Genomic DNA, 26,778 nt, shown 5'->3' with positions numbered 1-26,778 from the left:
ATATTTTGCGGCTGATATTTTCAAAATTATAGGTGAATAGCATGGAAGTAAGCATGCAACATGCAGCAAGCATGACTTCTGTCACGGCTCCGGCGCTGCGGGGCTCCGGCGGTCCCATGCGAGCTTATCGTCGCAGATGGTTTTCACGCTCACCACCGCAGCTTCGGCTTGCTGGCCGGCGGTGCCGGCCAGAGTCAGCCGCGGCGGCGAGCGTTAAAACTACCTACGCCTCAGCTCGCAGGCTGTCTCGCCCCTCCGCGCCTACGCGGTTTTGAATTGCACTCTAGGGGTAGGGCAGACAAGACTACGTGGAGTCGGTTTTGCAGCGATTCGTTTTCGTCACTAACTTCAATTTATAATACAATGTTTTTTTTAATTGAAGGTTATAAATGGCAATATTGGCAATATGCTAAATAAAATGAATCCAAATTAAATTCTACCATCTCCATAGTGCGCCAAGTGAGATAATACCACCGCACCTTCCGCCGTTTTCATGAAATTATGATACACAATATTAATATTAACTCTTATTAATTTTTATTGTACTCCTCTTAATATTTAGAGCTATCCACAAAGCGAAGCCTGAAACTGGGTTTTTAGTCGGCACGAAATAGTTGGTAACATATTATCTTTGCCACCCAACTAACATTATTAGTCGCCAAGTCATTATAAATAGCTCCTCACCTAATATTTCAATTGACTGGTATAGTTTATTTGCTACCCAAACGCAGCTGCTAGTTTTTAGTTTTTATAACACCCTTAATTTTGAACCTTACATATTATAATAGTCGCGAAAATATTTAATCGCTGGCAAGTTATTTTATTTGTTGCCAACATTTGTCGACTTTTAAGTTATTAGTCACCCGGAAAATAATAAGCCTTAACTTAGTAACATCCATTAGACACCGACTTCTAGGCTTTTCAATTTGCAAAATATGATTTTTGTTAATTTATATAATTTTCATCTATAGTCGATAAGGTAAGAAAATTTATTAAAATTTTCTAAAATTTTTCTCTACAGTCGATAAGGCAGGACTCGATGTTAATTTTTATTTCCAATAATTATCGGCCAGTGGCATCGTCGGCGTCATCTGTGTAGTAGACGCAGCTAGCCCTATGTCTCGACACTGCCACTACCGCGTGGGAGACGCTGTCATGAATTTGGAGCTTCCTGGACTTAGTGTTTATGATGACGACGCTGTCGTATGTCAGTCCCTGAGCCTCGTGAATGGTTAAGGTACGCGACCCTTCACCGGACCCGTATCCCTGGCTAATAAGAGAAGATTTCTCTTCTTGCGTATGAGCCAGGAATAGGGTGTTTTGGGCGGTGGTCGGTATTTGCGCTCCCGTAAAACCCTTCAAGCTCAGGTAATGAACATGAGACAGCGACGTTTTAGAGGAGTATATACCTGAATATATCTCGCTGAGTGCGAAGGCCACATCCATCGGGTTACGGTGGGTGCAGAGCAGCTCCTGTGTGATGCCAGCCACCAGATATGGACGGGTATACTTTAATGGAAAAAGGTTATCCCTGTCCAAATATGGTAGCTGATTCACGTCTCCGATGAGGACCACCTCGCTTGCACCAGACAACTTTGCTGCCATGACTATGGCCCCGAAGTGGTTCATGAGAGCTTCGTCTACCGTCAAGCGGTGACATTTCTCATTTGGCTTGAACCCGTTGGCTAAAATTGAGGCCATAGTGCGCACCTTTGTCTTCGCCCTATCGCCCAATTGGTGCGCAAGCTTTCCTCTTAGATCTTTGGCCGCTTCAGTTGTCGTGGTGGCTACGACGTCCCTCCTCTCGTCGAAGTGTTTCACCACCCAGGTAGTTTTGCCGCACCCCGGCACCCCATTTACCCATCTGATATTGGGTACCGCCCAAGGTTCCGTCGATGCTGAGGTGTCTGAGGTCCCAGAAACGGTCTGTGTCATTTCAAGGATACTATCCTCCAGCATGATTTTGGTACATTTGGCGGTAACCACTATCGGGTCATCGTGTGGCGTCTGGAATTTTATTTTGCCAGTTCGCTCCGTTGCTTCTTCGTCCAGGGTCACGAAACCGTTCTTTGCGCTGTAGGCAGCCATGTACGACCCCGTCATTTCCCCCGCAATGACTTGGGAGTTGGCGTTGTCGTACACCGCCGCCTCTGCTTCCTTGAGCAATACCCGGAGCAGACCCTCATTTTCTCGACGGAAGGTCAGCATGATCTTGTTGCAAGTTCTAAGGTTTAGGTTTGGTGACTCGGGCTCTTTAGGCTTTTTTCGGAAAAACCGCTCCACTGCTGATTCCTGTTTCGCTGTTGGTGATTTGCGACTGACCGATGGGAGCATGGCGCTCAGGAAAGAACCGATAGCTTTAAGGCGATTCCGCGCACGAGCGTGCTCCTCTTTGCTGGTGGTATTCCTTTGCTCCTTTGCGGCTTTTTCAGCAGCTATCTTTTGCTGGGCTCTTTCAGACCCGCTTTGCGCAGTTGGACTTTTTGTGGGGCTCGTCGCGCCGGCTGTAGGGTTTCCGGGGACTTTAAGGAAACTCAAGGTTTCCCCTCTGTCCTCGTATACTACCACCTCATGGTGTTCCGAGGCTTTCAAGCAGCCGAAGCGGTCTGCGACGTCACCCCTTTTCCATCCAACTGCCATCGCGTCGACGCTTATGGTGCGAGCCGTGGCTGGCGCTTCTTCTTCATCCTCTGCGATCTTTTGCAGCAGTGAGCACGCCTGAGTGAATGGAGTCTCCTCTCTCCACTCGAGTATTACGATCGTCTTGCCTTTGAATCGCAATAGTCGGCATCGGTGAGAGGCTACTTCCAATTGAGGCAGTGCATGGTACTTGCTGCCTTTTATGGTTGTCTTGGTGGTGCAACCGTTGATCAGGGCGGCGAGGCCTGGTGCAACGGTTAGTCGAGCTCCAGCTTGACTCGAGCCTATGCAGAAGCTTATGCCTAGTTTTTCCACTTCCCTGTTCATAAACAAGGCGACTCCTCGCAATCTTATGCCTGGCACTCCGTCTCCTCCGAATGCCAGAAGCTGTACGATGAGCATGGTACTTGGAGCTGACTGTTGACTGGTGGGTGATTTCTGTGGCTGCGCTGGTTGTGAGTTGGTGTTAGTAGGGGTCCTTTGTGTGGTTGTCAGTTCTGTGTTAGTTGAGTGTAAAAAAATCATTTACATAATCTAACTTTTACTATGACAAGAAATTTTACCTCTGCAACGCCAGATTAAAAATATTTTATTTTTTGAGTGAGCGAATGATTCTATTTGGACTTTTCTTGCATAAACTAATTATCCACCAACATATCTTTAATTTGTGTACACATTTTACGGATTTTACGGATTTTGCGATTTTTTTTGGGGATGCAAAAGGTAAACGGTAAACCCATGCAAAGGGTAAACCCGTCAAAATTGACAGGACACGACCAAAGCGAGGGCGGCTTTTTCTGAAATTTTATTGCTAATCTACTCATCAATTTTTATAAAAAATATTTTTATTACGTAATTATGGCTTAATTTTTCCGCCGCCTAAATCGTGCCGCCCGGCGCATTTGCCCCCCGCCCCTCCTGCCTCACGCTACGCTACTGGTTGATCTTAAATCGTTTTTAATTTTGAAAATGATCTTTCAAGGGATGCAACTGAAACCGGCAGTGTAAGTAATATTCTTAGCGCTATTGCTGTATTCGGAAATATTGAAATCAAATCATTGGCAAAAAGATATTGTATTTTTTTATTACTACGAGATAAGTCGCTCGATTTGCCGCCCCCTAGGACATGCCGCCCGCGTGCGGTGCACGCCTTGCACGCCCGCTTACGGCGGGCCTGACCGTCCTTTATCTATTATTAGTCACACAGATGGAAGCTGGAGTGAGAAAGTTCTCCACTGGTATTTTCGCGATGCACCACGCAGCGAGTGGGTTTAGTGCCGTATACAAAACCACAAAGGACTTACTCTCCCTGAAAGATTCCACGTTTTATAGAGATTGGTTCAATAGATATGACAGATTTGGAACTAGTGTGACGTTTCATAGGAGCCTTCAACAGCCTGTTTGAAATAAAAACATTTGACTTTTGGATCTGTCGAAGTGATCTGATGATGCAGCCGGAAGTTTTTTCAAACCATTAATTTATTTTCAACGTTAGAACTTGAGTGTTCGTTGATATAACCTACCTTTATGATGTAGGTAGGTATATAAACTCTTATGCAAAAACGAACACTTATCCGAAATCTTGGTTTTAACGACTTAATGTATTTTCAAAAGGTTTTAATGATCGGAAAATGTCACTAGCACCAAAAACGTAAGGGTTTCTGAAAATCACATCGAAAACTGTAAAAGACCGACGGACTTTCTACCACGAACTAGTGCAGAACGAGGTTTAACCAGTTTCTTAGCAATTCTCCAAAATACAAATAAAGATACACTATAACGCATGCTTGGCTTACCCTCTTGGTGCTAGTCAATACATTATATTTTTTATCAAAACAAAAAAGAATTACAAGGCATGTAGATTAAGTGCTGCTACCTTTTGTATTTTTATTAAATTAGAGGTCTATATTCTTTTTAAGCAGTTCATGCAAGTGACACAAGATGGCGCTAACCACAATATTTAAAACAATACATGAAAAACTTTTTGTTCTATGTGACTAGGTAAAAATGAACTCATATGGCATACAAATACTATTTATTTAGTCGTTTCTTAAAATAAACGCGGTGTTATTCACTTATTCGTAGCTATGCAAAGACTGTTAACTATTAGACTAAAAACAATTAATAATGTAACACTAAAACAAGAAATAAAATTAACGTGAGTACAAAAATCTACTCTATTATGTACTAAATTGTAAGTCGTCAATATTATTTACAACAGATTTTGAACAATTTACGAAGGTCGCTTAGCATTTATGCTTACAACGCCATCTAGTATGTCCTTTAGATAAATTTAAAACTAAAGTGAGATCTCAATGGCTGCTCGGCGATAGTTTGTTTTCGTTGCTTTTTGGTTATTCTACATATTAAAATAACTATTTATTGTGCAAAACAACAGTCACTTAAATGATTTCGTGCTCTGTTTTTGGTATATAACGGCACCTAAGATTAGAAGTAACGCCTGAAAAAAACAAATAAACAACATTAGTAGGTACCTATTATGAAACAGTTCAATATGATTTTTCATTTTTTTTATAAAGATACATGAATGAATAAATCAAACTTTAACAGAACTAGCATCTGCCTGAAGAAGGCCACGACTCAATACTAAGCGTCGGCATAGACACTAGCGCCGCGTCTATCGGACTTGCCGCGTGACGGTGGCGCGAAACATAATTTATGTAGGTTTAAGTAATTCCAGATATAAACTAACCTCCAAAACAATAAGTATAACAGCCATAGAGAACACCATAGACGATGTCTCTTTAAAAACCGTCAGCACTAATTCTTTGCAGCCAGGCATGAAGTAAGTCTTCTTCACTTTACATAGCTCTCTATTTCTTTCCTGCACCAGGTCTGACCGTGAGGAGTCGTATGATGTGCAGCACGATATCGGCACATTTGGAGGGAAGTAGTATGGTAATGTTGAGACCCGGTAATCTTCTGGACCGTATACTCCACAACAATTTAGCTAGAAGGAACGTATAAGGATTATGAAATTGTCTTCAACTACTTACCTGTTTACTCCCGGACAAAGAGTAGAATTTATTTTCTCCGATTTAGCTGAACTATCTGAGTACGAAATTTCATTTAAATCGGTTAAGTCTTTGGCGTGAAAGCGCGTCAGATTTGCACGCATCTTTTAATATTAGTAAGAGTTATTGTCTTTGAAGGCTTATACTCAGTAGTAGCAGAGTGAGTATGGCAGAGACTAGACTTCATAAGGTACTAGTGTAACTTACATCGGACTGCGTCATAGCCCAAATCTTGGCATGCCTCATGTTGTCCTCCTTCGCCTGTCTGAAGGACTCTGTCAGGGACCTCATGAGCTTGGCCTCGTCAGACGGTTCCACAGTCACGGATATGCCGGCTATCAGAGCTTGTACTACCGCTAGGAGAAGTAGGACCACTGCGGCCTGAAATAAACAGTCAGAATTAAACAATTAAAGGGGCTCAAACTGTTCAGAACATTCTGTCAAGTAGCTATCGTCAAATATCTTTGCGGCTGCGAAGTTTCTTTTAAAGAAGTGCTTAAAGGAATTATCCGAATAGGCTTGGATTTTAAAGTTGATTGAATTAATAAAAATGAAGTAATTTGATAATCATCTGGAGGGACTCACAAACAGTTAATCGTTTATTGGATAGGTTTAGATAACAGGTGTCATCTGGCGAAAATATAGTCCAAGTAGAACCTTCAACCGATCTCGACTTACATATACGACTGTATCAACTTCAACAGTCAGCGCCTATAGTTCGGCCATTCAGAGAATGCGTTCCTGACACGTCGCGATTGAACTGACGACGTAACTACATTCATTGATTATTGATATAATAATGTTGTTTTAATGCTCCTCAATTGTTAAAACGGTAAACAACCAGCAAAAATATTTTTATCGTAACTGCAACGCCATTGCAAAGTTACGTCGTCAGTTCAATCGCGACGTGTCAGGAACGCATTCTCTGAATGGCCGAACTTATAATGAATAAGTACGAAGATCCAGACTGGCCAAGAACGAAACAGCCTAATTAGCCAGCAGAAGTTCGCGTGATATGCCAACGGCTTTCCATTGAACTTGAATACATTTATACATTAGACCTCAAGGGCACGACAACCTTGGATCCTTTTTCTTGAAATTGTAATTGTGACACGCAATTTCCTTGTGAAAGCCAAGGCTTTATAATGAGGATTTTGATAGTCCATCCATTACAAGGATACTACGAAACTTCTGATGCGGCTTGAAATTATTCTGAAATTATTTCTAGCCGATTGACATGGGCTATATTATTTTATTCAGGTACGGTAAGAAGTTTTCATGGAGAGCTAGTAATAGAATAAACCTATAGGTATGACATTTTATTTAAAAATCCGGTTAAAACTATCATATTCCACAGTGTTTTACAATTTCTTTATGAACCATCTAAATACAAATAATCTTATGATAGAATTCTCTTAGAAATACATTGAAACAAAGTTGTAAAACATTTACGACTTTATTGTAATTTAATAACACTAATAGTACAATTGCAGTCATAAAAAATGCATAAAACTAAATGTGTTTCCTCGCAGTCCTACATATAAACACATAATTGAATATTTGTGTCTTCGAGAACATTACTAGGTACACGCACTTCATTTTGTATAGCTATTTGTATATAAATTAATCGGGTCAGGACTACAATTCCTTTTTGAGATGGGCTAAATATTTGGACTGTAGATCCATAGATCCAGGGATTACTTACTCTCTACAACCAAGTTCACAATTACATCTATACATATAATAAATCTGTAGAAAAGTAATTTTTGTACATTGAAGAAATTGACAAAAAAAATAGCCAGCATGTTAAAGGATAACTAACAGAACCCATTTCCATCATTTTTGTCTGTTTGTCTGTTTATCTGTTTGTTTGTTCGCGATTCACGTAAAATCTACGAATTCAATGCAGACAATGCTTATATACAAAAATTCTACGTAACTTGGGGTATTACTTAGTTTTTCATCATCATCATCATCAGCCTATCGCAGTCCACTGCTGGACATAGGCCTCTCCAAGTGCACGCCACTGAGATCGATTTTCAGCTTCTCGCATCCAGCTCCTGCCAGCCGTCTTGCGCAAGTCATCACTCCACCGTGCCTGAGGACGTCCTACACTACGTTTGCCGAGGCGTGGTCTCCACTCTAGAACTCGTTTACCCCAACGGTTATCGGTTCTTCGGCTAATATGGCCAGCCCACTGCCACTTCAGCTTGCTGATTCGGTGGGCTATGTCGATGACCTTGGTTCTCTGACGGATTACCTCATTTCTGATGCGATCCCTCAGAGAAATGCCGAGCATAGCCCTTTCCATAGCCCACTGAGCGACTTTAAACTTGTGAACCAGCCGTACCGACTTAGTTTTTGTTTCATCGAAATCGATTCACTCTATCAAAAGATATGATTAATTTTGTGAATTCAAGATGTAAAATATTACGACACGCAATCTGTTTGTCAAAACTGTACATTTGAATGTTGTACTTATATTGATCGGCCTATTATTAATCTTTACACAGAAAATCACACCTTTATAAGTAACTTCGGAAGAAAAAAAAATATGAAAATTTTGTTTAGCCAAGGTTAAAGTAGCTCCATCTGTGGTAAATAAAATACATCAAATTTGTCAAAGGAGCGAGGTGGTAAATGACAATTAATTAGGCGATTATCACACTGCCCCGCATGATGCAGCGTAGTGCGTGGATGCGTTTATTTCCGTTGCTTGTAAATATCTCCGTTTGTATGGAAAACACGCATAGTCCAACACACTGAAAATGCATCCACGCGCGTTCATGCGGAGAAACACGCACCCCCGCGCGTAGGTGCGGGGCGAGACGCAAGGTATGGCACACTGAGGCGATTATCACACTGCCCCGCATGATGCAGCGTAGCGCGTGGATGCGTTTTATTCCGTTGCTTGTAAATATCTCCGTTTGTATGGAAAACACGCATAGTCCAACACACTGAAAATGCATCCACGCGCGTTCATGCGGATCAAGCACATACACGCGGAGAAACACGCACCCCCGCGCGTAGGTGCGGGGCGAGGCGCATGGTATGGCACACCGAATCCCGCAGTGACGCGCGTGAGGTGATCTTCACACTGCCCCGCATCACGCTGCATCTTGCGTGTCGACGCACCTACGCGCGTTCCTGCGGGAGTGCAGATCTGCATCATCGTGCGGGTTTTTCGCGCACTCACGCGCGTAGGTGCGCTTAGTAGGTTCACGCACGGCGGCTCTCATCGAGTTCCATTTTCAATACACGTCATGCCCATTCAAAATCAGGCGATTATCACACTGCCCCGCATGATGCTCCACCAAGAAATGACAAATTGCGAGCGTACATTTTGAAAATCTTGGCAAAACTGCAGGTTTCAAGTACGAACACATGAAGTGGACTCTCACAGATACGTACATTTTGCATATTCGTGAACTAATGCAAACATTTCGGTGGAGTCCCGGCTTAGGCCTCCCCCACATTAGGCGTGCGCGATCCTCGGGCGTGTGAGTAGCGCGGGCGCCGCGCGTGCGTCGCGAGCGCGCTGCGTGAGCGTCGCGTTTTGCTGCCCTGCGGCATAAGGCGTTTAGTGGGCGGCGGGGATAGCGGGCGAAGGGATAAGAACGTAACTCGAGCGCCGCGTGCTCGCCGCGAGCGCGTCGCTTGCATTCTTCACACATGCCGCAGGGCAGCAAAACGCGACGTTCACGCAGCGCGCTCGCGACGCCCGCGCTACTCACACGCCCGAGGATCGCGCACGCCTAATGTGGGGTCAGCCTTACCATAGTAAGTGCACAGAAAATCCCCGTCATACAAGTGTTTCTCCCCTGTAGTGAAACTATCCTACCCTACGCACCTGCTGATGATGATGACTCATTTTATCATCCATCCAGCTATTCCCCAACTATGTTGGTGTTGGCTTCCAGTCACCGAATCTGTTTGAGTACCAATATTTTGCTTGGAGCGACTACCTATCTACCTATCTTCAATCCAGTCAACTACACAAGACGATATCCATGGTAAGACTGACAGACTTTCTGGCTTCTGATTAGTCGCAGCAGCTGCAGAAAATGTACAAATGACAGCTTTGTCAGACTCAAAGCATATAGACATAGATTACAGCTGTTTCCTGTGAAAATTACTTACGCACCATACGTAATAATTTTCCAAATTGGCTGACTAGATCCAGAGATATTCACAACGTCACAAACGTTACTTCTTTTGTTTAGATAAATGGTCACCATGTGGACTGGAAGCTGACCCCAACATAGTTGGGAAAAAGGCTCGGAGGATGATGATGAACTTACAACTTTTTATAATTTTAGTATTCTATATTACCTATATTCTGTTTTTTGTAATTATATATAGGTATCCTGTTCCATCTACTCACCACAAGTATAGGTCTGGGCCGATTCCTAAAAACAGACACTTCGCCATAAATGATGGCGCATATGGTCACAGCAGCTGACACAGCCAACAGTACCATGGAAACCATCCGGCTGGACTGGTCTGAATCATAAGCCTTCGTCGCTATTGAAGATATTACTGAGACAATTATTAGGGCCACCGCTGCTATCTGAAATTTTAACATCATAGTTGTCATTAAAGCGAGTGTGCAGGTCCGATTCCTGGTCAGGCAAGTGCCAATGCAACTTATCTATCTTGCAATATATAACTTGGACACCAATGACTGAGTAATTAAGGAAACTATCTTGAGGAAACACAAACAGCAAGCGTGGTGATTAACGCATAGCTTTGATACGTACGAGAAGAGACCTGTGTCATGCAGTGGGACAATAAATAACAAATATTCAATATGTAATATCTATATTAAAACGAAGAATATCTGCTATATATTTATAGTATGTTTAAGTTTTTTACAGATGTAAGTATAGTATTGTATCTATATGTTACAGCCATAGTGATTAAATATATATTATACATCATCATCATCATCATCATTATCATCATCAGCCTATCGCAGTCCACTGCTGGACATAGGCCTCTCCAAGTGCACTATTATACATAATTACTGGTTATTACATATAATACCCAAATTGACTTGACAATGTGATAAATTAATTACTTTATCTGGATATTATTCATAATAGCTGGTCAAAGTTAGCCAAAGTAATAAATATGGTAGGTATAACCAACTTGGTACTGACTAATTTTAAACGGTTTAAGTTATTGTCGACTTTTTTATGATAAATCATCAAATGATTCCTCCCGCTGTGGTTTAGCACCGTGAAGGAGTGTCAGACTGTTAGTGACTTAAACCCACTGGGGTTTGCTGAATGCGCTCTAAGAGACGGAAGGACGATGAGCCAACCGAAACTCACCGCTCACAAACCCACGCCTACGATGGCCGGGAGACGTCGCTCGACACCCGGCGCCCGTGGTGTCTTCTACGTCCATGGCAGCAGCTGGGATGAGAGGTATGAACTTCTCTAGCGTCTGCATGAGACGACGGCATCCCATTACCTCTCACCCCGGACCATGGCTTGAACTAGTGCCGGACACGAGAGGTGACCTTTGCCTATTGCCTCGACGAGGACACAGCGGTGCCCTTCCCAGGCAGGCACACCAGCACTGTGAGGGTTCACCGTATATTCCGGGCCGTCCATATAGTGGCCCGAGCCACACCTCAAAGAGGGGACTTTTCGCTACTATTATGGGGCGCCCTGCACTGTGCTAACTAGCCTTTTTCGAATTATATTAAGGTCAGCTACCAGACACTTTAGTTAGTTAACATGAAATAATAATCTTTACCTACTTGTTTTATTACAGTATCTAAGTCTATGGAGATATTATATAAAATTGCTAAATAATGTGATTAATTCTGTGTCAATTATCACTTTATCCAAATTGAGTAGATATCATAAATAATAGCTAGATAATATGTATAATATGCAGACTTATTACTTTGGCTGTAACATATGTATTGATATGGCTAATGTTATGTATTAGTTTATAAGTAGATATACAGTCATGGACACGTAATTAACGACGCCCCCCCGACTCGAAGTGAAATAAATAGTTATGGTACTGACATGAGCTTAAGCACGGCATAAAATGTAATGTGATTATTATTAAAACAAACATTACATTGTGTTCTTTTAATTAAGGACAAAAATATTTACTGTCTTTAATACTTTAGATATAACGCTCTATGGGAACTGAACACTAACTTTTGTAGCGGATACTTGGCTGGTCAGCTAATTAAAGACAGTAAATGCCTAGTTAAGAAAAAAAAAACGAAAGATAGAAAAGTTATCATACTTGTTTTTAAGTGAGTAAAAAATATTTATGAGAACTCAAATTAGGTAATAAGGTTCCCTTCATTAACATTTTTTATTTTAGTCCAATCAATACCTACGACTAAAACACAAATTCTGGTAAGTAACATGTTTTAGGCTTTTTTAAATAAAGTTTTGTCATGCGGATTCATTCATACCACTTGAACTGTAATAAGTACATGGTAATAAAATTATTATTAAAGATGCCTTGTTAATGGCACTAAAAAAGTCAAGGTTTGAGAACAACTGAAAACCGACGCCAAGGAAAACTTATCCGCAAACAGACTTCACAGTGGTGTTATAACGAAAATAGAGAACCATTAATATTATTCGGTACTGTTTTTTCGGAGTCATTTGATGCTAAAAGGACGAAAATTGTGTCTGCAGAAATTTAAGATAACAGCCGGGTCGGGAAAACCTGTAGTGCATGTGTATTGGAAAATGTTACTTTTGGAAAGGCACCGCATGTCCATACTATAGTTGGCGTTTTCTATCAAAAGTGAAAGTTGCTCTGAACAAGTATTGAAAAATGATTTTTTTATCTTATAAAACAAAGGGATTTGAAGAATTCTAAAAAAATAATTGAGTTTAGTCACTTCCAAAACATGTGATGGAACCAAAGTACACCAAGAAAGTTCTCAAACGTAGGAGGCGAAAATGTTATAGTGTGGGGCTGGTCGCCACTGTTTAGTGTAAGACCCTTCAGAAAGGTATTATTAAAAATAGGCGAATTGAAGTACTATAATATTTCATAAACAAGCATATCGTTATAAGCTAAGCATAATTTACCGGTCATTAGGACTTTCCAAATTAGAAAAGCTCTGAAAAACACTGCTAGGGTAGTAAAAATGACTCTTCGATCGGGCAACTTATGGCGGCTTTGGTTTGGCCTATTGCAATTCCAATGAAACAAAAACTGGTAATAGGCGAAAAATACCATGGCAATAAGTCATACATGGAACATTGATCAATTTTACTCAGATTTTAATTAAGCATGGAAGAAAATCCCCTTAGCGACTTCTACAAAACGGACCGCTTGCTCGTTCAGGGATGTCGTACTGTTATTGAGGTAAAATGAAATAAACCACATATTAATACATATTGGAATGTTTAATTATAGTGTAGGGAATGTTGTTGTAGAAAGGTAACTCCTACTTCTCCTACTCCTAACTATTTCTTTCTCTGAGCAAATGGAGTGTCTCTAATTAGATGGCCAGGCTTCGTTATGGTTCGTACCGCCCGAGATTCCGATAAAGTGAAAAAAAACTAGGGGCGGGGGATTATTAAACATAGTCATTAGTTTTAACATTTCACAATGCCTTCTTAAATATTTTAAAATAGAAAAGAAAGTTCCATTGGCAATCTGAAAAAAGAAATACAGATGAAATGCCCCGGTAAGTTAAGATTCCAACAGTGTCTTTAATTACGTGTCCATGACTATATATGTATTTATATTTCTATGGGCCCTGATTGCTTGAAATAAATTAAAAAACCGGCCAAGTGCGAGTCAGGCTCGCGCACGAAGGGTTCCGTGCCATTATTTATAAAACTGACTAAAAATCACGTTTGTTGTATGGGGGCCCCCAAAATATTTATTTAATTATAGTTTTCAGTATTTGTTGTTATAGCGGCAACAGAAATTATCATCTTTAAAATTTCAACTCTAACTATTACGGTTAATGAGATACAGCCTGGTGACAGACGGACGGGCGTACGGACGGACAAAGGAGGAGGAGCAATAGGGTCCCGTTTTAGGTACCCTTGACAATGAAATCTTAAGCTGGGTACTCACTTAGCAGTGTAGCACGTAACGTATCAGATACGGTATCAATCTTCAAGTGGGTACGGCTCCACGGACCTCCACGTATCTAGCTACGAGCTGCCGGATCCGCAGTGCTCGCAACGACGTCACGCCGACAACATGTATCAAATGGTGACTAGTGCTGCTTTCATATTCATGTATAATATTTTAGATAGATATAAAAGCCCTAACAGTCCTAATCTAAATCGTCCTAACAGTTTAGTAATGGATATGAAGTCTCAAGCGATAAGTGGACATTTCAATAGTGTTCAACAGAGGTGAAGCTCGCGCGTACGTACTCACTACACAAGCGGTCGTGACGCCGTCCACGAGCACACTGCGAGCCGCCTTTGTGTTCGCAGTGAAACCGCCACTCGGCGGGTCACTGCGAGCTTACAGCGCTCCACGCGCGAGCGGCTCGCAGCGGGCTCGTGCCTACGTACCCACTTGATACCGTATCTGATACGTTACGTGCTACACTGCTAAGTGAGTACCCAGCTTAAGGCCGGTTGTCCACCGCCGCCGTCACCGGCACGTCAACGAGGACGAGATTTTTTCGGGCCGTGTTTAGTACCGGCATCCGGCTGACGGCGCTCGGGTGACGGCTGTGCGGTGGACACACGGCCGTATTAAATCGCTAAATCGGCGCCGTCATCTCGTTAGCGATGACGGCCCAGTGACGGCTACGGTGGGCAAACGGCGTAAGGGATTATCAAATTGATTACAGTTACTAACCACAGCTAACATGCCCAGGATCACGAAGAAAGCTTTAGCACATTTGAGGCACTTGTCTTTGTTGTTATGTTCTTCTTTATCTGTTTTTACATCCGAGTGGGCTTCAACGACGATGTCATTTCTGAAGCCTGATTCTGTAACAGAAAGAAAAAGTAATTAACCTCTTGTATGCCGCTAATTAGAGAACAGTAGAAAATCAATTGTCTGCGCACATATAACGGGTTAATATTCAGTTCCGCGAGTGGTTTCACTCGCATTATGTAGGTGTACCTACGCGCGTCCAGATTAAAAGTAGCTTAAAGCCTTCATGGATCAGTCTGACACAGAAATATTATTTCTAATCGAAACAGTGGTTCATAAGTTGCGTGCGTTTAACAAAATGTTTTTCCTTCTCCTGCCCCTAAACTTATTTCTAAATGGAACCAACTAAAATTGCATCTAGATCGACTTATTGATTTCTGACACTTACACGAATATTAGAAATTGAAATAAAACTATTTTTATGGATTTTATCGCGGTTACATTAATATTATTTAATCCCGGCGTTTCGGACCCTTTACGGCATCCATGGGCACGGGACAACTAAGGTGTTGGTCGTCTTGATATTATAGTTACACACAGTTACCCTCCATTTTGTGGATTATTATTGACAATCCGATTCACTTAAAACGAGCTCTGTACTCTAGGTCTAGCAGTTTTCGGCTTGGATTTGGATTTAATAGTCTCAAGCAGGTGGCTCCAGCAATCTTCTCTGTTGAGGATGTTTTATAATTTCCGAATTCTCTATAAAATGCGTAAAAGTAGTTTTATTTCAATTTCTAGATCGACTATCAAGAGTTCATTTCGCCCAATAAGTAAGTACAGAAGTTTTTAGTAGCTGTGATAAAAAACATACGAGGCACTTAAGTATCTTTTATGTTGGTAGAACCTTTTCCTTCTGAATCTACCTGTTATATCTATACGTCTGTCTATGCCACTAATCCATATTTATTTATTCGCCTATTTTACATTTGCACGTTATCATACATCGGCATTGACATATGCATGCATTCAGTAAAAAGAAAGTAAGTAAAGGTTTCTATCAAAACAGGTGATAAAACCAATAGATTTGCTATTGTATTCTGTTATATCCTGACATTAATTCATATTGTAAAACTGGTTTTGATAACAAATCTATCACTGTTAGATATCTACATTGCAGATACAACAATGGAGAACTAAATGACTAGCGGCGGTGCCATAACGGAAAATCTCTCAAGAAAGCAGCGCACTGAAAGGCGGGTGTGCGGAGGACGAGGAACTTTACTGTCTCCGCCCTTATACGCCTTCTTTGGACCCGATCATTTTTTGTAATACCAAAAATCGTTAACAGATGACTCAAAAAAATATAACATAATCACATATATTTTTTACAAAGTAAATAAATTGATTTGAACAAAAACATCGTATTTCTACGCGCAAAATTATTTATTATGACCAATGTCAAATTTACACAGCCGCCATTTTTTTTATGAGGACTGACTTCAGTTGTAGGTAAATAATATTATTCCTAACCTTTAACCCAATAGGTTTTTTTTTTTATAACAATGCTAGAGTGGACTTCCTTAGCAGAAAATAGTTGTTTATGGATTGGACTTACCCCCACTAGCACACGCCATCTCGTCCCAACGTTTGGGTTCGTCCAAAATGACCATCTGATCTGCTAAACCTGAATTATATAGGACAATAACAATACAACATGGTCGAATGGTCGAACGCTCGGCTTCTAACACATAATACATCGGAATTCATTCACCATAGTTTACGAGGCATTATGGAAATCGTTTGTGTGTGTAGGACTTGTCGTCAAATGCGGTTGAGATTGTAACAGCCTTTGCTTGTAAAAATAATCGAATACGTAAATGAAATATGGTATTTTTTTAAGTTCATTGATCAATTGTCATAATATAATTTATACTGAGTGATATAGAGTATATGGAGTGGCTAGGTCAACTTACAAACTGTTCATTATTAGGTACACACTTGGAGATTCTTCGAAAGTTTATGAAAACTCAATACGTTGATAAAGTTTAAATAAAAAAGCAGCATATAAACTAACAGCTGTTAGTTCTTTGCATTATTTAACTGTAAAGATAACCGACCAATTTCTGTTGTCCACACGCTTGGCTTGACAAATGGGCGACAGTTTCACGGCTGGTTATGGTTTGGTTATCGTTGCAGTGCAACTCACCCTTAAGAAATAGAGATGATATCGTACAAAGAACAAATAACCTCACCTGCAAAGTAGTGAATCAAACACTGATAGTTTTCCCTATCAATCAAATATTTGAAATAAGCGTAGGCCAATGACATTTCAGTAATCAGCGGACATCTTTTAAATTACACACACGTACAACACAATAAGGGTAAAATACAGAGATTTTTTCAATAACAATTTACTAGTCGTATTTGGTGTTGGAAGTAATACTGAAATGAATATTATTCAGACGATTTCCTCCTTACATCAATTAGCACCCAGTGTGTCACAAAGTGATAATTAATGAGCATCGGTCGTGATACAAAAGTGTTTGTTGTTCAGGGATTCTGATTTTTTTTTATCAACTAAATATACTCGAAGAGTTGCTGATTCATTCGGGGTTGCAAATTGATACTTATGTTTGAAAAAAAGAGTTTTCTGTTTACTAGTCCAAGTGCTTATCTAAAAAGAGGTAATGTTCCAACGGTGAGAGGATTTTATGGATTTCGTAATCGATTCTGAAATCGCCACATTTTTTGCTAGCAACGGATGTTCTTTTTCAAAATGCGGGTGAAGCAACGGCTAGTATACACTAACTATTGGCTTTTCTTTTCTTTTCTTCTTTTTGGTTTTTGGCGTTAAGTTATTTTTTTTTTTTTGACAACGTACTTAGCAATTATATTTTATATCGATACCAATATTATTACCGAGTAATTATCAACTGTAACTGTGTTTTTGCTATCATCATTTCATCAGTAAGTGTGTTGGATGTCCCGTGAACTATAATGAAAAGGTACAAATTACCTACGCACTAAACTTTTTGGTATTCTTAAAAATCTCTTGTTGTGTGGTTAGCAATGAACCCACGCAAATTATAAACTGTCAGTAATCCACCAGGTGACCAGTTGAGGGAATTGGACTATTTCCGTGTTAACCGATGATGTTAACAAGCCGTGCGAGACATAATCATGATTTATTGAACTAACATTTTTGCCAAACGGTTTCTGCAATTTTTGTTGATCATCCTAATTTTTACACGACCTACGATTTGGAGTAGAGGTATATTTTCGAAATTCATTTATTTATTAAATCATGATGAAATCTCCAACTCGGCTATGGGAGAACGGATTGAAAAGAATTGACTATGCAATATATTAATATATTACACACTACATATAGTACTACTCTATATGTATAATATATCTATATTATATATTATACAAATATAATAATATTAAATCTAAAGTAACAAGTGTTTCAGGCATTTTCGATTTCCTACGGAAATTCGAATCGAAGGATCAGTTTTATCTATTTTTAATACGAAGTATTTAAATCTATAAATACCTAATGTTCCTTAAAAGAAATTGGTTGTGGAAGAATAGGTACAACAGTTTAACGTTAGTGCCGAAGTAATTTATGTTTTCGGTGGTATGGGGGACTTGTGAAAGTAACTATTGTTCTTTTTTGAGGGTACAACCGTGTAGAACACGTTTGTGTATTTTTTACAGTCCTTTCGAAGTTAGACTTAGACTTTTCTTGTCTAAAATTCAAATAAAACTCCTATTGCCTACGTGTGAATAATTATCTCTGTTTGCGGTTTACTGTTAGGCTGAACCAGTTCCAATGTGAGTTGGTTACCTATCATGGGAGAGATTGATGCACGAGTATAAGGATATTTTTTATTCATCAACAAGAAGTGGTTACCCCTTAAGAAATCTGGAGAAAGCTGAATAAACTACATAACATTAACAATTACAAATCACTTTTGACGTCATCAGTCCCACGATAGGTCATAGCTATCAAGCATGGCACAGGTTGCCACTCATTGCGCGGTTACCATGGTAACAGGATCACAACAAAACGCACAAAGCTAGTGACCACCCCTTCTCACCACTTCGCGTCAAGGCCGATGGAAATTCGCCATTGTACCATGGAGGATTTATTCAATTATATGAGTAGTTAAATAGGCTGCTCGCTGTTTTTGACCTCTGCCTGTCAGTCTTTTTTTCATTCGTGGAATCGATTTTTTGATTCGTTGTCATGTTTTTAGGTTTAGGTTAACAACGTTGTCTCAAGGACTTTTGCTTATAATTGCTTACTTCATTATAATAATTTATCCTTACAACTTTTTTCCCTAAAGAGTTGTTACAATGGTTTAGACTTCTAGAGCGCGTAAGTACCTCTTACCGCCTATAAAATTAAGCATAACATCATCATGTATGGACATTATAACGACTCTAACTGTACCTACCTGTGTAGGTGCTATCTACCCAGTTACTAACCTACCACATAACATGTGTACAAACAAACTTAAAATATTTTGTTATCTTCAAGCGCGTCAAATAAATAGGGGAAAAAGAACACCTTTCCCCGTTAAATCCATATAGGCAGCCGACACAATGATTAATGAGAATATCGAGTCACGGAACTGGTTTTATTCAACAAACCATAGGGTAAATGACATGCTTCGAACTGAAGAACTATTTATCTGTAACTAGCCGTTTTCCGGTCCGCCGGTTCACCCGCGTGCCGTGGGAATTACTTACTACCGGGATAAAATATAACCTACTAGCTTCCGCCCGCGGCTTCGCCCGCGTAGAATTCGGTTATATCGCGTTTCCAAGAGAATTCTACAAAAGTCCGAGATAAAAACTATCCTATGTTCTTTCTCAAGGTCAACTCTATCTGTATACCAAATCAGTTCAGTGGTTTAAACGTGACAGCTTAACAGACAGACAGACAGAGTTACTTTCGCATTTAAAATATTAGGTACTAGCTTTCCGCCCGCGGCTTCGCCCGCGTGGAATTCGGTTCACCCCTCCCGCTGTGGGTTAGCAGCGGTGAGGGAGTGTCAGACTCTTACTGACTAAAATCGTCGTGTTCCGTCATAGGCCTTTTATGTACCAGGGCCGCGGTACCTCTTTCGAACAACCCGCAGCCGCGGCTGGCCCTGGCGCTACTGGGCCCCACTGATTTCAAAACAGACTAATTCGCGGCGAACCTTAACACCACGATACAGAAAAGCACAACGCCATCTATCGAGCTATCGGGAAGCTCGCGATTGAACAATGAGCTACAGGTTAAAGCGCGAGATATCATTGCACTTCTTACGTATCTTAAAAAAAACAACGTCACCACGTTTTAAAAAGCTATCATTCCACTTCTTATGTATTTTAAAAACACATCGTTACCACGTTTTAAAAACACCCAGCGCCATCTATCGCATACCTCAAGAACGAAATAACTTAACTAATACTTATACCAATTAGTAATTCGTTGAATTATAGTTAATTCAGGATAAGTAGATGTAAAAAAAACAGTTAAGACGATAAAACAAATCGTACGTCATCCCTCGGGAATTCCTCATTTTCGAGGATTCATTATCGTATCATTTAGCTTCTAAATTTATATGTTCATATTCGTTTGCAATATATAAGTAGATGTAAAAAAAAACAGTTTAGACGATTAAACAAATTGTACATCATCCCTCGGGAATTCCTCATTTTCGGGGATTCATTATCGTATCATTTAGCTTCTAAATTTACATGTTTATATTCGTTTGCAATATATTACCTTGTTTTAAACGACACACAGCGCCATCTACAATCCATCCATCAAGCATTTTTGTTTTCCCTCGGGAATATCTATTTTTTTCGGGATAAAAAGTACCCTATTATTTAATCCGGACTTCTAACTTTACGTCTGCAAAATTTCAAAGCAATCGGTTCAGTAGTTACGGCGTGAAAGCGGAACAAACAAACAAACAAACAAACAAACTCACTTTCCGATTTATAATATTAGTAAGGATATACGTAGTAGGGATGCCACTCGTTTTCACTGTAGCATAGGTTATGCAATGTCAAATTACACTCTTCTAGTGTAGCTTTCCAACAGTGAATTCCAGAATTTTTTTAAATAGGTTCAGTTCATAAATGAGGTACACAGTAATTAAATACTGTACTTTTACTACAACGAGATCTGTAGAGTTTGAATGTAAATAGTTTTTAAAACGCTTTTGTATCTATATAACTATGTCAGAAAATCTTGGAATCTTAATTTGACCCACTTCCCGGTCTTCGATTAGAATGAAATTTTGCACGTTCTGAGTTCTGATGATTAACCGAAAAACCGGCCAAGTGCGAGTCGGACTCGCGCACGAGGGGTTCCGTACCGTTATTTAAAATCACGTTTGTTGTATGGGAGCCCCCCCCCCCCCAAATTATTTATTTTACTCTAGTTTTCAGTATTTGTTGTTATAGCCGCAACAAAAATACGTCGTCTGTGAAAATTTCAACTCTCTAACTATTACGGTTCATGAGATACAGCCTGGTGACAGACGGACGGACAGAGGAGCGAAAAGAATAGGGTCCCGTTTTACCCTCTGAATACGGAACCCTAAAAACGTTATTACAAATCCAATATGGCGGCCTCCTCAAGATGGCGGACTTGCTGTTTGGAATCCACCCCCATGATATAGATATCAAATGAAAGGGTTTCATATCAGGAATACGATAAAAATAACCAAGTGACCTAAATCCAAAATGGTAGCGTACATTAAGTTTGAATAAGACTTAATAGTTACAAAAACACGCTTTAAGCACGAACTAAAAATTAAAAGAAAGCGTGGAGCGTTTTGACTAAAAAGAGTAAAGATTACATAAACGCTCCAGGCTTTCTTTCATTTAACTAAATGTCCGAATTATTTCGTAAAGAAGATGGATCAAAAATGCCCCACGACCTATAACAATGTGACGTATCTCAAAAAAAAGACAAAAATGTTTAAAAAAATTTAGCATACTCTCTAATTCTTTTTTTTTACACCTTCATACGAAAAAAGTGCTTTAAAGATTGTTCAGGCGCTGTTATGAAAACATCGTTCATGGACTATTTATGGACTATTTTATTAAATTATTTTTTTGTTTGATAGGGTATACCTCACAGGTGGTCCCATAATCATCAGGTCAGGATCTGATGATGGAAACCCTGAGAAATCCAGGGCAACTTTTTAAAGTTGCAGGCATGCGCAGGATAAAAACTTGACTATAAGGTGTATGTCTTATAACAATATGCAACAGTGAAGGTTTTCAGCCGACCTGATGATGGAGACGAAAGAAGGTCGAGGGAACTCGACAACTGAATATGTAAACTACCTCGTGTTTGGGCTTATATTATTTGTATTGAATAGACCTTTGCAACAGTGAAGGTTTACATCTGACTTGATGATGGAGACCAGAGAAGGACGAGGGAACTCGACAACTGAATATGTGAACTACCTCGTGTTTGTGCTTATATTATTCGTATTGATGAGAACTTTCCACTTATGCGGATAGTGACAACTGTGCTTGTCACTGAAAAGCCAAAAATAATAAAAAAAACTTTTTACAATAAAATAAAACCGACTCCCAAAAACACTGAAAAGAAAAAAAAACTATTCTTTGGAGCATCGGCTTAGGTACATCCATTAGACACCGACTCTTGAGGTAGTTCACATATTCAGTTGTCGAGTTCCCTCGACTTTCTCTGGTCTCCATCATCGGATCAGCTCCAAACCTTCACTGTTGCAAAGGTTTATTCAATACAAATAATATAAGCCCAAACACGAGGTAGTTTACATACTCAGTAGTCGAGTTCCCTGGACCTTCTTTCGTCTCCATCATCAGGTCAGCTCCAAATCATCACTGTTGCATAGTGTTATAAGACATACACCTTATAGTCAAGTTTTTATCCTGCGTATGGCTGCAACTTTAAAAAGTTGCCCTGGATTTCTCGGGGTTTCCATGATCAGATCCTGACCTGATGATTATGGGACCACCTGTGAGGTATACCCTATCAAACAAAAAAATAATTTAATAAAATAGTCAATAAATAGTCCTATGAACGATGTTTTCATAACAGCGCCTGAACAATTTTTAAAGCACTTTTTTCGTATGAAGGTGTAAAAAAAAAGAATTAGAGAGTATGCTATATTTTTTTAAACATTTTTGTCTTTTTTTTGACATACGTCACATTGTTATAGGACGTGGGGCAATTTTGTATGGATTGTGATTCGTCTTCTTTTTAGTGCGTGCTTAAGCGTGTTTTTTTTTTAGTTTTTTATGCTGGTCGGATAACAATTTAAATATATTTTTTTCTCAATAAAAGAGACTAACTTCTGCCAGCGGTTTCACCCGCATCCCGTGGGCACCTCGGCACGAACCCGGATAGCCTTCCTCGATAAATGGGCAAACACTGAAAGAATTTTTCAAATTGGACCAGTAGTTCCTGAGATTAGCGCGTTCAAGCAAACAAACTCTTCAGCTTTATAATATTAGTATAGATGAGGTTTTTTACAATGGCATTTCATTTCTGCCGTTGGGCCCGAAATAAACAAAGTTTAAAGTTATTGAACATTTTTATCTCTGACTGTCAATCATCATAAGTAGGTATTTTTCTACATCTCCATTTTTGTCCATATTTTTAATCAGTCTTCGGCGAGATATTTTTTTTTTTTTTGAAAATCACTATGATGTGCACTACCCGTCGGTACCTACAAACTTACAAACAAGATTTTTAGGGCCGCACTTATTAAAGCGTTTTTGTAGGCCCCGGCTGTGATTTGTATATCTTTGGCAGTTGTTACCTACCAGACGTTAGAAGACGGAATAGACATAAAAATAGGGAGCGTCGTAGCTGGAGCAAGCTTAAGGGACTGAATGCCGGAATTGGCTTGTTTCAAACAATTTTTTGGCCAAATCTATACAGTTTTTGACGGCGAAAAAAATATCTGTTAATCTTGAACATATGTATTTCTGAGAACCCTGTTAATTTCAAAACCCGTTATCGTATGTACTAATGTACTTTATTCAACGTACATTGATAAAATTTGTAACATTAACGATTCCATGTGTAAATACAGAACTTGGTTCATTTTTATTTTTGTGCGTCAACAGGCTTCTCTCTCTTTTCCTCGCGTACGTGAATACGTAAGAAAAAAGAGAAAGAGAGTGTTTTGGGTGTATTCAGCCTCATGCGCAACTTGCGCAAGTGACAAGAGCACGCGGCTGGGTATTTTGCTTTGGCACATGCGCGAGTCGCTGGACATGCTCATTTTTGAAATGCATGTAAACCCTTCTTGCACCATGTATACATGCACCCTTAGTTTTCCAAAAAATACTTAGTCTTTGTTAAATTGTATCTTTATTCGCATAGATCAGAAATATCCGATATGGTCTAGTGGCTAGGATACCTGGCTCTCACCCAGGAGGCTCGGGTTCGATTCCCGGTATCGGAAGTTCTTTTTTTTAATTTTATTAATATTTCTAATGGTAGATCAGTTAACTCATTTGGTATTTATTTATTTTCCAGCATATAATTTACATTTTTAAATATTAAATATAAAAATAAAAAACATTTAAAAATATAAAAAATAGGTTGCCACCGATATCGGGCACAGGGTCCAAGGTACCGGTGGTTAGGGTCCCAGAGACAGAAACCTCCTCACAATACGTGCCGTATCAAGGAGTACTGCCTTCTGAATCAGTCCCTTGATCCAGCCGCCCAACGAGAGCCTCCTGAGGTGTTCGTCGAGGCTCTTGGCTATTAAACCATTGGCCGTAACGACAATCGGCACAACAACAGCCGTGTCGACACTCCACATGGCGACAACCTCGTGCGCTAAGTCGTTAACTCATTTATTATTAGGTTATCTAATTAGGAACAACCTGAAAATAACACCGGAAAATATGTACGATTTTATAATCGAATTCCCTCATCATGGTCAAGGTTTTTACCTAAAAGTATTTTACCTAAGCACTATAATTATTATAATACGTAAGTAAGTAGTTATAAAAATCTTACCTAAGTAAAAAAATGTATTCGTGTCAGGTTCAAAGCTCTAGCTTAGGTAACTTAGAACTAAGCTGGGACCTAGGACCGATAAACTTGACTTTTTCACATGTAGTTACTTACCTACAGCATTTAATTTATCACCGGATACCTTTTTTTTTTTTTTTTTTTTTGTTGTCGCTAGGCTAAAAATGCTATTACGCATCCCCTTCCCGTCGGGGGACGGGAGAGGGGTATGTGGGACTCCCCGGTAAAAACGTTCCCGGTATACCCACTAAAAAGGCCCAGCGGCACTCCGACCTCGCCTGAGTGGAGGGGGTCTGGGAATCTATGGCATCCAGTCCCCCACCGGCGATTGCCCGCCTTACGGCAGGCCCCTCATTCCTCCCCCTAGTGGGGATGGATCCTTATAATGGCCGGAGCGCAGGGGTTGATCCTTGTGATGCAGGCGGTGGCGCCCCCGCGCCTGTCGCCCGCTGATCACCCCCCAGGGCGGATGGGGACGGAGGTTGTATTCGCCGTCTTCTGCCCCTTCTTCGTCTACGGAGCGGCACCGCGAGAGGATCGTTCTCCCGCATGCGCTCCGCAGCTTCCTTCTGGGACATGATGTCTTCACAGAAGGAGGCTACCGCTTCCCATGTCTCTTCACCTCCCAGCATGGCAGCAATCACGCTGGGAAGCGAGAGATCGTTCCCGACCACTGCCATCAGGGCGCGGCGGGGTTCAGCCCACGATGGGCACACCTGGAGTGTGTGCTCTGCCGTATCCTCCGTGGCTTCGCAGTGGTGACACTGTGGGGTCGCCTCCCTCCCAATCCGATGCAGGTACGATCCGAAGCAGCCATGTCCGGACAGCACCTGCACCAGACGCATCGAAAGGCACCCATGCCGCCGATCGAGCCATCCGTTCAGGACAGGCCCGATGGCATCCAGCGTCCAGCGACCATACGTTGCCGAGGCAAGATCTTCGGCCCAGTGTAGAGTTATTGCCTCCCTTGCCTCCTCACGCACCTCTTCCTTTTCTGTCGGGTCTGGGCGCCGGTTTAGCGCCTTCTGCTCCGCCGTCCAGTCGTACACTCTGGCGAGCACCCAAGCCTCGAGCTCCCAGGGAGGAGTTCCCGCCAGAACGCACGCCGCCGCGAAGCTCACCGTGCGGTACGCCCTCGACACCCGCTGTGCAATGGCCCTTTGTGGCCTGCGGATGGCAGCGGCGTTCACCCTACTGCACAGTGAGTCTGCCCAGATTGGGGCCCCGTACAGTGCCATACTTTTGAGTATGCCGGCGTATAGTCGTCGGCATTGGTCGCCGGGTCTCCCGATGTTTGGGAGGAGCCATGAGAGGGCGCCCGCGGTCCTCATCAAGCGCGTCGACAGGCCGCTGAAGTGTGCTCTGAAGCACCACTTACTGTCGAGCACTATGCCCAGATATTTCATCTGGGGCTGCACCCCGATGCGGACACCCTCCACATGGATATGGGCGTCGGGCGGTTGGTGCTGCCGAGGGCCATGGAAGAACACGGCCTCGGTCTTGTGCAGCGCCACCGTCAGCCCTAGGCGGGAGATTCTGTCCACCACTTGAGAACCGCCCGCCGAGGCCAAGCTGGCTGCCTCTCCAAAGTTTCTCCCCCTGGCCGTCAGGAGGGTGTCGTCTGCATAGCAGATGACAGACGTGCCACGTGGGAGGTTGCCCCGCAAAAGCCAGTCGAATCCGATGTTCCACAGAAGTGGCCCTAGAACTGAACCCTGTGGGACACCGGACTCGACGGCGTAACGTCGGAGCTGGCCCGACTTGTCCACAAGGAGGACTGTACGGTCCTTCAGGTAGTCCGCCAATAGTCCCCGCAAATATGGAGGCACCCCATGAAAGCGAAGGGCCTCCAGTATGGTGGAGTGAGGAATTGAATTGAAGGCATTGGCTATGTCGAATGACACAGCCAGCAGTCCATCTCCCGCATCCATTGCCTCCCTCACCTGGCCCTTGAGTCGGGACAGGGCATCAACTGTCGAACGCTCAGCTCGAAAACCGAACTGAGCGTCCGCTAGATCCGGGCCGATTGTGCCCAGATGTCTGGTGATACGGGCAGCGAGGATCCTCTCGAACATTTTACCGACCTCATCCAGTAAAACGATGGGTCGGTATGCCGATGGGGAGTCCACCGGCCGCCCTTCCTTCCGAAGAAGGCACAATTGGCCCTCCTTCCATGGCTTTGGGAAC

At 41.4% G+C, this 26,778-nt stretch overlaps 1 non-coding gene across 1 annotated transcript; it reads left to right on the top strand.

Moving 5' to 3' along the window:
- The first annotated feature begins 23,938 nt into the window (after positions 1-23,938).
- Positions 23,939-24,010, top strand: Trnae-cuc. Its single transcript has one exon. It is a non-coding gene; the product is annotated as a tRNA-Glu (tRNA).
- The last annotated feature ends 2,768 nt before the right edge of the window (positions 24,011-26,778 follow it).

Source organism: Helicoverpa zea, chromosome 6 (genome assembly GCF_022581195.2).
Source record: "Helicoverpa zea isolate HzStark_Cry1AcR chromosome 6, ilHelZeax1.1, whole genome shotgun sequence".
NCBI lineage: Eukaryota > Metazoa > Arthropoda > Insecta > Lepidoptera > Noctuidae > Helicoverpa > Helicoverpa zea.
Note: the sequence above shows the minus strand (reverse complement) of the source record. Positions and strands in the feature narration are given on the sequence as shown.